Raw genomic sequence first — 11174 nt, forward strand, 5'->3', positions numbered from 1 at the left:
TGAGAGGTTGTGACCTGTCTGGCCAGTCAGCTACATGTTGTCGAAGCTCTAATTTCCAGGCACCATGAACACTGTGTGTCTGTTTACAGGTTGTGTCCTGTGTGCGTGGTGAGAGGTTGTGACCTGTGTGTGTGTGTGTGTGTGTGTGGGTGAGGTGTTGGCCTGTCTGGCCAGTCAGCTACATGTTGTCAAAGCTGAAATTTCCATATTTTGAACACTCTTTAACGTTTGGCCTACTGTGTCTGCTTACCTGTATTAGTTTTGACTGACACCACCTGTCCAGGATGTCACAGGGACACTTGGGTCACATGCTCACTTACTTCACCCTCAGCTGACCACTTCTATTACATTAGGCGTCTGTGTGTTTTTCTTTCCTGAGGGCAGAGCAGAGTCTCTTTTTCCTCACTTGTGGTTTCTTGTTGCCCTCCTCTGACCTGGGCCTCGTGGCTAATTGAGTGCTAATGACTTCCAGTGTGTACAGGGCTAGATCAGGCCGCTTCCCTGGCATGAGCTTACAGACAGATGAATCAATCGATAGACTGACTAACATTCAGTCAACTGGTGTCATGTGAGAACAGAATATAAAGTAGTCTCTGTTCAGTCCGAGTTGACTCGGGGAAGATTCACTCTGAGCTTTTTTTTTTTTACATGATTTGTTTGTTCTTTTTAATGGACTAAATAAGGCCTGCAGCAAAAATGAAATCATCAGTAGTTTGGTTTAGTAGAAGCTCAGACTGTGATGCAAATAATAGTTTGTTTGGAGCCAACATAGAATCGGGCACTGAGCATGAGCTGCAATGTTCCCCGTTCACAAGTAAATAATGAAAAAGTAATTACAAATGTTCGGTGAGTAATTAAGAACAACACTAATCCATCTGGATAAGCAGTAACACAATGAGAACTAGAAAGCACTCAAAGAGCATTTGCCGCTGTATAAGGTCTGCCTAATCTAATTTGTTTAGAAGATTAGGCAAGTAGATGAAAGATTATTTCATTTATATCAGCCTGGAAATATTATTGCTTTGAGGAAGAATGGATTGTACTAAATTTGCTGGCGTTCCATATATTGGTGAAAGAGTTTATGTAAAAATGATGTTGCACAAAAGTTATGGTGGTTGTTACCAAATAGGCCTCGCATATGAACATATGGTGACCACTTATGAAAATGTAATTAATTAAAAAACATTTTTTTTTGAATTTGTTCTTTTTGTAGCATTTTTTTCCTCTATTTCTGTCAGGTATCAAATCACAATGTTTTGTATGAAAGACTGAAACATGCAGGGATATTTTGAGGTAAGGATGTAGGTTTTGTGTAATTATGCAACATCTATTTCTTTTATTCAATCTGTAATTATTTGGCTGCTGATCGGGACAAAACAATCATGAGGAATAAATGCACTCTTGTCCTCTGACTTCTACTGAAAAATTGAGCTCTTTGATCATTTTTATTAGGCCTTAATCATAATAAGCTTAACCAATTTGAAGAAAAAAACTCCAAGTAAACAAACTTTTAACATTCATTCCTGGAAAGTAGACTAGACTTATGACTAGAAATAGATGCAAAATAACTACAAAGAACACAAAACAACCATAAAGAGACAATATGGAGGATTGTGCCTGACGTTCAACATGAGTTACATGTCTCCTGTTCACTCAGCTGAGAGTAATAACCAACGACTAATCACAGATTAGTGTGTGTGAGGCAGGGGCCAGTGTGTGACCAAGTCAGCCTACAGTAAGATGTAAGTATGCAAGTGTGCGTGTGCAGGTAATGCCTTTCCAATCACGCACAGATGATACACAGGTGTGCACAGATACACAGTACAGTAGGGCAGTGGGAGACGATCTGCTCACATTCTCATGTAAGATTTCTAATCCTTGTTAGGGTTAGTTTGTGTGTGTGTGTGTGTGTGTGTGTGTGTGTGTGTGTGTGCGTCCTGCGGTGGCTGTACAGTAGCAGATCTGTGGTGTAACAGTAGACAGATGGGAGAAATGGCTGAGACTAATCTTAAGGGGTTAATCCCATCACGAAGGACTGCAGGTTACTTAATTAACCAAAGCTTTAACATGTTGTTTATCTGTCAGGCTGCTGCAGGAGCTCCAAAAATGGAAAAATGCAAACTGCATTTATCCTGATGAAACCGCACAGTACCAGCTGTGTGTGCTGTATCTGAAGCATCAACGTCATATAAACATGTCAGTTAAAGGATAGGTAAGTTTGTCACCAATAGGATACTCACATGCCCACGTGTATCTCTGTAACCATTTGCCCTCTCGTCCCATCCTGAAGTAATTTCTACATAATGTAATGGGGGATGAATTACTTTGTTTTGTGTGAAAATGCATTCAAACACATATCAAGTAAATAAAAAGAGCTAGGTAGGACATCTATGTTTTCAAGTGCTGTTTAAAAATGTCAACAGAGCCTGCCTCTAATATCTTTGGGTAGTCTGTTCTACAGTTTGGGAGCTGTGGAACAACAACTTTGTTTTTGGTGGGGTTTTGAGTATTTAGAAACCTAGCGGAACAGGATCTAAGGGTTTATGAAGGAAAATAAGACGAGAGGGAATCTGTGAAGTAGGCCGGTCCTAAGCCACACAGAGCTTTGTATACGAGTAGAAGGACTTTAAAATCAATTCTAGAGGACACAGGGAGCCAGTGCAGTGTAGCTAAGACCGGAGTCATGAGTTCTTCCTAAATTTACAGGCCTTTTAGTACAAATCCCCTCTACAGAGTTTTCTTGCTGAGCAGAGCAGCGGAGTGAAGGGACAGTGACACTAAAGGGGAATTTATTCCTAAAGAGAGCATAACTTCGGGAGAAACTCACATGATTTGGTCAATCCAGACTGCTGAAGCCTCAGATTAGAATGAATTTGGATTTTGTCTCCTATCTTTAAGAAATGTTTTGTTCAGCTGCTCACAGGCAAATACAAATATCATGTAATTTGACACATTTCAACCCTAGGAGGTCAGAGGTCAGATGTCAGCGCCCCATGGCACCTAGCTAGCTAATACATAGCTAGGTGCATGCTTGATCATTTATTTCAAACTGAAAACATCTCTTTAATTGCAAATGTGAGGGCTTGTAAGTACAAAATGTTAGTAATACAGTATATAATACAGTATATAATACATCCACATCATCATCAATGCTCCACAAGTGTCCCTCCTGATTGATTAAAGAGCTAAGAGCTAAAAACAGATATCTTCACACACCCTTACAGCTTTAGATAGATAAATAGGTAGGTAGGTAGAGAGATACTCACACTTTTATGGCGTAGCAGGTATGATTTCCTGAAGCAGTCTGTGTGACACCATAGCTGTCTGATCCTTGTGGAGAAAGTGCTTTGCTGTTGAACCAGTGTGTGTGTGGGGGGTGGGGGGGGGAGGGGGGTGTTCAGGGTTAGCCATGATACATAACAGTTTGTTTAGTGACGTCCTCTCCAGCACAGCTTCAAATTTCTCCTGCTTATGCTTTTCAGAGATGTGTTATTGCTGAGCAGTAAACCATTAATGAATGCTTTGTTAATAATGAACATGTTTTTCATCACTTTTTTTTTTTTTATCACAAACAACCTCACCTTATTGCCTTCCTGTGAAGTGTTATCAGAGTTTCCTGTAAAGGCAGGTCGTCTACCTCCTCTCCGTGTTTAATTAACTTTTCCAATGACGTTCCAGTTAGAATATTTATGGAACAACCGGGGCAGCTTGGCTTTAAAACTATGCATTTGAGTTAAGGTTTTCAAGGTCTATTAGTTTCCCTCTGATGTCAGTTAAATATGTGTCTTGTAGACACACATCTCACAAATATGAATCAATTGAAGTGGAAGTACGGGAGAAACATTCATAACACCTGACTCAGAGTTCTCCCACGGCTAAGGTGGGAAACGTCTGGACTCAACAAGTATTCATGTTTACAGAGCATCTTTGGTTGTTTGAAGTAATGTACAGTGTTTCCCGCAAAGCTCAGCTTATTGGAAAGTTTTAATGAGGCTTACTAATGAGATGAATCCCCTGCATATTTCTGTTAATATTTTTTTTACATTGCAAAGTATTTTATGCAAAAAAAGATAGTTAAAAAAAAAAAAAAAAGTTTTACATGTGGGAAATACGCTTATTTGCTTTCTTGCCGGTAGTGAGATACCATTCTCTTGTCTGTGCGATAGCTGAAGCCAGCAGCCGGTTAGCTTAGCTTAGCATAAAGAGAGGGGGGGGGGGGGGGGGGGGGGGGTGGACAGTAAGCTTGGCTTTGTCCAGAAAACAATAAGCTCACTAGGAAACATGGTTTATATTGATTGTTAATACTTACAAAAATCTAAGTTTAAAGAAGACACTCTGGGGTTTTATGGGGGTTATGTGCCGGACTGTTTCTTGGCTGGGCGCGGTGACCACTTGGAGTCTTGGATCCACGGTGAAGTTCCCAGTTAACCAGCTGAGAGTCCAGCATCAGAGCCAGTCTTTGGGCTAAGCTAAGCTAACTGGCTGCTGGCTGTTGCTTTAGAATACACACATAAATTAAGTATCAATCTAACTATCATATTACTCTCAACAAAGGAAAATAAGTGTATTTCACAACATTTCAAACTGTTCTTTGAGACAAACATGGGATTGGATTGTGTAAAATGTGATGAGCTCAACATAGTTAAAATGTTTAGTTAATATTTATATTTAGACATCTTCTGAACAAATAAAGGGCCTTGAAGTGGAAGTAACGTGTGTGCCACTCCTCTCACAGTGTTGTAGATGGAAAAAAACAGGATTGTGTTATGTAAAATTACTGCTCATAATGAAGCCATGCTTTAATTCAACTTTTCATTTGTGTAAATACTTAAATTCCTAAAAAAACACTGGATAGGGAAAAATGGGATTTGTCGCAAAACCTCCATTTGAACACACACGCATGCACACACGCACAGACACACAATTACACAAACGGGCTACTTCCTGTTGCACAAGGGCACAATAAACGGCAATGGGACCCAAGGGTCGCTAAGCATTGCATAACGTGGAGTCGATTCATCTCTCACACGCACGCACACATGCACGCGCTCACGCACACACACAGAGTTATTCCTAGTGACCTACTTTCATTTGTGCTCAGCTTTCTTGAGGGCTATTTTTACATGTAAAGGCATTGCTAGGCTGTAGAGTGTGTTTGTGTGTCTATGTCTACGTGGATGTGTTTCATAGTGAAGTTGCTGAAGTTCTGTCAAGTTGCTGTTACACAGCCATCTGTAGCAGTGCACACACCCTTACATACATGTGCACATACACTGACCTATTTCGCAGTGCTGTGCAGGACAGAGGCAGCGGGGATTGAACGAGACACAGCAGGCAACAGAACTCTCTCCTGAACCGCAGCCAACCAGGCATGTTCAACAGAGGAGTCGTTTCTTTTCTCCCTCGTCGTTTTCTCTTTCAGACTTTCTCGAGGTGTGTACTGAATCTGAACCCCATTTTTGGTGGTGGAAATAAAATATAAAATGAAATTGTTATTCGGCCACTTTTAGAAATAGTCTTAATAAATATACACTCAAACTAAACTGAAAATGTACTGCAAAACATGGAGGTGTTAAAAGTGGAAAATCAGAAATGCAATAGAGAAAGACAGAGAAGGTGATCCACAACACTATACATTTCATCAAATTATACCAATAATCATCATGGAAAAAGAAGGATGGAATTCAAGAGGTGCACCTGAGGTTCATTAACAGCTCTATTAAACCTCACTAAGAGAACCTGAAACTCTCCATTAGCACCGTGTCCGGTCATGCTGCAAAGCGTTAATCCATTCATTAACTTATTGTTTAACTGGAGAACTTCTCAGTGACCATTATCCATTCACAAGTAGCATTACTTTGGTTGCTTTGTCTGATTTTTCCAACAAACACAGCACAACAGGGGCCTCATAACTGAAAAATAACTTAAAACTGAACAATAGAATAAATCCTATCTTCCTATTGCAGAAGCAGTTCCTAAACTCATGCCTGTGTCTTATCCTATCTTAGACCTCCTATCTTCTTTACTTAAAGCTGCTCTAAGCGATGTCACGCGTGTTTTATGCTAGAACATTTTGTCACATTGTCACACACAGCAAAAAACTCCTCCTCAGTGCGCGGTACAGTACAGAAGAAAAGTACAGAAGGAAGAGGGAGGGGCCAGCTAGTCTTGTTTTGTTTGAAAGTACTTCTAACGTCACCCAACATCGCTTAGAGCACCTTTAAGAAATCCAAACAATAACTGTAAATTTGATTTTTATGGCAAATGGTCACTTGTCCTGTCATGCCTGTATCCTTGATTAGAGTCTAGCGGTAGACTGGGATGTTAAAGCCAGATCTGCAACCTCACTCTGTCAGTCACCTTTAGCAAAGAACAAGGTGCTTTTGTGATGTGTGCGGCCACTGGCAGAGCCCCATGCCTCCTTGTAGGCCTCTCCAGAGTTGGATCAAATTATAAAATAAATTCTCTTGGCAGTTGATGTACACTGTACATGGTCCGGGGAATAGAAAGCGTTTTCATATGGTTTGAGTGGCATTTTAATCATATTTTGGAGTTTTTGTTGTTCCCCTTCTTCATTTTGGGCTTCTATTTTGAATTTGGGACAAGGTCTGTGCCATCCTAAGTTAGGATTCCTAACTTGGGAAAGACAGTTTTGTAATAGCTCAATTCCTGTCCTAAGACAAAACTTTTTTTCCTAAATGCAATTAGAAAACAGGGTTTGTAATACCAGAAATCCTACATGTCATCATATACTGAGATAAGATCACTGATCCTAATCAAATCCAGACCAGTACATGTTGGTGCTGGTGTTAAAAAGCTGATTATCAATCGTTTCCTTACATTTGCATCAGAGGATGCAAGACCTTATGAATGGGGATTTGATTGTGAAAAGCAAACATCTGCTATTTACATAATTAGTTAATGTTTGAAGCTGGGTCAGTTTAGCTTCGTTTCACAATGACTTTCCACCATGCCGAGCTTCTGACCATTTCTCCCTCTCAGCCTGTCAATTTACGTTTCCTTCAGCACACATTTGTACAGCAAGTGATGGAATCTGACGTCTGCTCGGCATGATATGAACTGTACATCCTCTGCGTGTTAGAAACCGGCTAAAATGACTCAAAGCTGAAATACACAAGTGTCATACATATCAACAGTCTAACACACTCCCCAGCTTTCATCCTCCTTACCCCATCCCTGTCTCTCCCCGCGCTGCTGACCTACATAATGCAGCATCACAGTTACATAACCAGCCAGGGCTGTTGATCGCCACAGGCGGCCCAGGGCCAACTCCCCCTTCTCTCTTACACACACACACACACACACAAATCCACACACAAACATCCACTCACTTCTCACTGTGACCTACCAGCTTTCATTGATTTCCTCAAACCGTAGGGAGTTAAAAACCCGGGGTCACACACCTTAGAGACATGTGGATTTAAGTGTGTGTGTGTGTGTGTGTGTGTGTGTGTGTGTGTGTGTTCCAAAAATTCCAAAATTCCAAAGTAGGTCAAACTTAAATGTCCATTGTTATAATCAAAAGATTCAGCTGGTTACGCTGTGAGTCACTGTTTGCCATGTGAGTGACATCTATCATCAAGTGAATATTTACCATTTTCCTCAAAACTACACTTTCACACGCAAACTTTGAATTGTTTCATTAACTAAAGTCATAAGAATAAGTTTGTCTTTTATAAGAGGTCACTTGAACCCATGGAAATGGTGATGATGACGTCATGGAGCTTTCCAAAAGATAATCCTGTCATCTCTGAGGCATTAATAAGTCTGTGTGTATTTTTAAAAATGTCAGCTTGATGCAAACTGATACATCAGTGATATGTGTGTGTGTGTGTGTGTGTGTGTGTGTGTGTGTGTGTGTGTGTGTGTGTGTGCGTGTGTGCGTGCGTGCGTGCGTGCGTGCGTGCGTGCGTGTGTGTGTATTTGCTACTGAACTGCTCCCTCAAGCAGCAACAAGACCTTCTTTTTTGAGTGATTTGTTAGAGTGTACACGGTACAGGGCATGTGACGTAACCCTCCCTCCCTCCTGAATAACCTCTCTTTCTCTGTCCCTCCCCATCCCCTCTTCTCTTCTCTCCCTCTCCTCCATCCTGTCCTGTTCCTCCTCACTGACCTAGTTTTTCTCTCCTGGCCCGTTTTCACAAGCCTTCGCAAAACACAAAGCAGCTTTTACAGCTCAAAGATGGGTTGGAGGAAATAAAAAGGGGGATGAGTAAGAGAGAACAAGAGACAGTGAGAGGAGGGACGAGAGAGGAAAGGAAGGGGGGAGAAAAGGGTGTGGGAGAAAGAATGAGGAAGGTACAGTGCCCTACAAAGCACTGCGGTTTCCCTTGGAATGTCACCATGTTATAGCTGGCTGGTAGTTGGCATGGAGGCCGAAGTGGTTCACATTTCTAACAAAAGCATCAGATGGCCTATCTGTGGTCAGCTGCTTCCACACATGTACCTCCTTCTATCTATGTGAAACTGAGATGCAGCAACAAGCTACTGTTACTGTACACGAGAAGTGTTGCGGATGCATTTAAATTGCGTCACAAAATGTCAACATGTGAAGCAATCCGGTAATAAACTGAAAATTATGATTTTTTTCCATTGGCCTGCCAGTCTTTGTTGATTTTCAGACCAGAGCTGCTGTCTCGAGGTTCTCAAGAATCGTGTGTGTTTCCTTGAAATTGCAACACCTCTGTATCTGGTATGTGATAGGCTCTCGTTGCTGTAATGGCTCTTATGTAACGGTGGTCAGCGGCATGCTCTGCCCATGCTAACTTGTTGTTCCCATCAGCTATTGCTCCATTAACCGCAGGATCAGATGGAGGATGTGTTCAGAGTCTGACGCAGGTTTCTCCCAAGACTGTTATATAACTTGTTTATGCGTGTTGCATTCTGATTCTTTCTGTGATTCTTCTCTCTTCTTTTGTTCAACTTAAGCACATCTGTTAGTACTAGCTCACTTTCTGGACTACATAAGGCACTTTGCTTATCTCAAAGTATTACATGATGTACTGTAACACAGCTTGAGGTTTTAAAGGCATGAGCTTTTCTCTCCGTGACTCACAATAAAAGGAGCCTGTTTGCTCTGGCTGACACTGGTTGAGTCAACATCCTAATGATCTCAAATACAGCCCAAATTAAAAGCTCTCCAGTTATCTTTTTTGAATTAAAGCAGTATTGCTTGTTTTACATATTTCATGGCTTGTTATTTTTGCTTATGCCACCACAGGGCTGCAAAAAAAGCTGTAAATGCAACGCTGACGGGGAGCCCTGGTAGCTGACTTGGTAGTGTAAATAAATAAATAGCGATTAAGTTTTAGATCATTTTATGGTTGCAATCAACCAAAGAAAAAGTTTTAGTTAAGTTCCGCCCAGTATTTCCGCTCTGTTGCACACATGGCGGTTGTCAACAAAGACAGATAAGTGGACGAACGAGGAGACGAGAGACTTTCAGAATTTTATTTATCAGGAACTCGCAAAGGAAATGACCGACAAAGGTAGAGACAAGCCGTGGGACGTCCTGCGGAGTAAATGGAAGGCAGCAAAATGAAAGTTTTTTCAAAAATGGATGGAAAAATGTCTAAAATCAATTTGATTGTTTTTCCTGAACTTCTGCTCATTTGATTGACAAGTGGATGGAAACTTAACTTATGAATCTAGTCGGTACTCGCTCTAAAGCTAATCGCCACCACTCTCTCACTTCTCCCTCGCTCTATCACCCATTACCCCCCCCCCCACACACACACACACAAACACACACACACACACACATGCCAGATCGACGCACACATCAGCGTACAAGTAAAAACGTCAGGCCACATACGTAGTCTACGGCGAAAGCTCCTCCGCAAAAGCATAACACGGGCTAAAGGCGTAAAAGTAATTAAAGTGGCTACATGTAACTTTTACACATTTCTGGAACTGTAATGTTCCATCTGATGATCATAAATCATCAGAATGACCTGTAACTGCAAACAACACTAACAGTGAAAAGAACTAGTTAACAGGTTTCATATCATTTTTATTAATGACTCTGCCCGGCCCGATTTTATAGCCCCTTTAAGTTTTAGGTAATAATAATTAATAATTTGGGTCTTTACCAACTCCTGAGGGAAACATTTGGTTGAAGCTGGCAAGCTTGTGTACAGGTAGTGTACAGTGGGTTTATCAGTTGTTTTTACTAGAAACGAGTTTGATGACACCCGTGAGAAAGAACCAACTCAAAGTAGTCGCTATAAAACCAAAACAACAAGCTGAAAGGTGCTAAAAAGGCTTGGAAGAGCAGTTTAAATTTTAAAGTCGGTGATAATTCTGTGGCTTTATCTAGAGTCCTTTCACATTTCATATCATAGTAATCCATTGTTAGTATGAAAATATTATAAAGTACAGCTTTAATTTAATATCATATGTATAATTATGGGAAGTTTATTTTTGCAATTAAACTATAAATGTTCTTGTTATGCATTTCTTTACCTAGTGTTAAGCTCTCGCCCTACTCACACGCAATCTTGGACTATTGATGTAATATTTTCTTCCTTCAGTCTTCATTTTATTTGAGTTTACTAGTCTGCGTTGAGAGTTTTCATGAAATGTCTTTAATATGTCATCCATTGAATGTACCCTTGTGAGCAGACAACAAGTTTGTAAAATATGAGTTATTACAGTTTTGCCAACAGGTGCCCTCCTGCACTGCTTGTACCACCCAGTCTGAGTGTTCATTTTAGCGAATGAATGCCAGTAGGCGGCATTAAGTGATGACGCGGTAAACCAGTGAAGATGTTCTGTGTCGGCTCACACTGAGTTGTACTGGCAGACTGGGATGTTGCTGTCTGTGAGCTGTGAATCAGTTAGTCGGCCTTCTGCTAGAAAAAGGGTGTGTGTGTGTGTGTGTGTGTGTGTGTGTGTGTGTGTGTGTTTGTGCGCGCGCCCTGCACGCGGGACAAACATACATACACACACTATTTGTGTCTTCATAGTATCCCTTCCTCATTAACATTGGATAACATTGACTTAAAACCATCACCGTATATTCAGGCCAGGACAGGTCCGTTTATTTGTAAAACTGTGCAGTGAAAAGTTCTTTGAGACATAAATGGTAGGATATTAAGAAAAGATATCACAGTAATATAAATGTAGCCTATTTACGGCCTAGGCTAACGATT

Source organism: Etheostoma cragini, chromosome 2 (genome assembly GCF_013103735.1).
Source record: "Etheostoma cragini isolate CJK2018 chromosome 2, CSU_Ecrag_1.0, whole genome shotgun sequence".
Classification (NCBI taxonomy): domain Eukaryota; kingdom Metazoa; phylum Chordata; class Actinopteri; order Perciformes; family Percidae; genus Etheostoma; species Etheostoma cragini.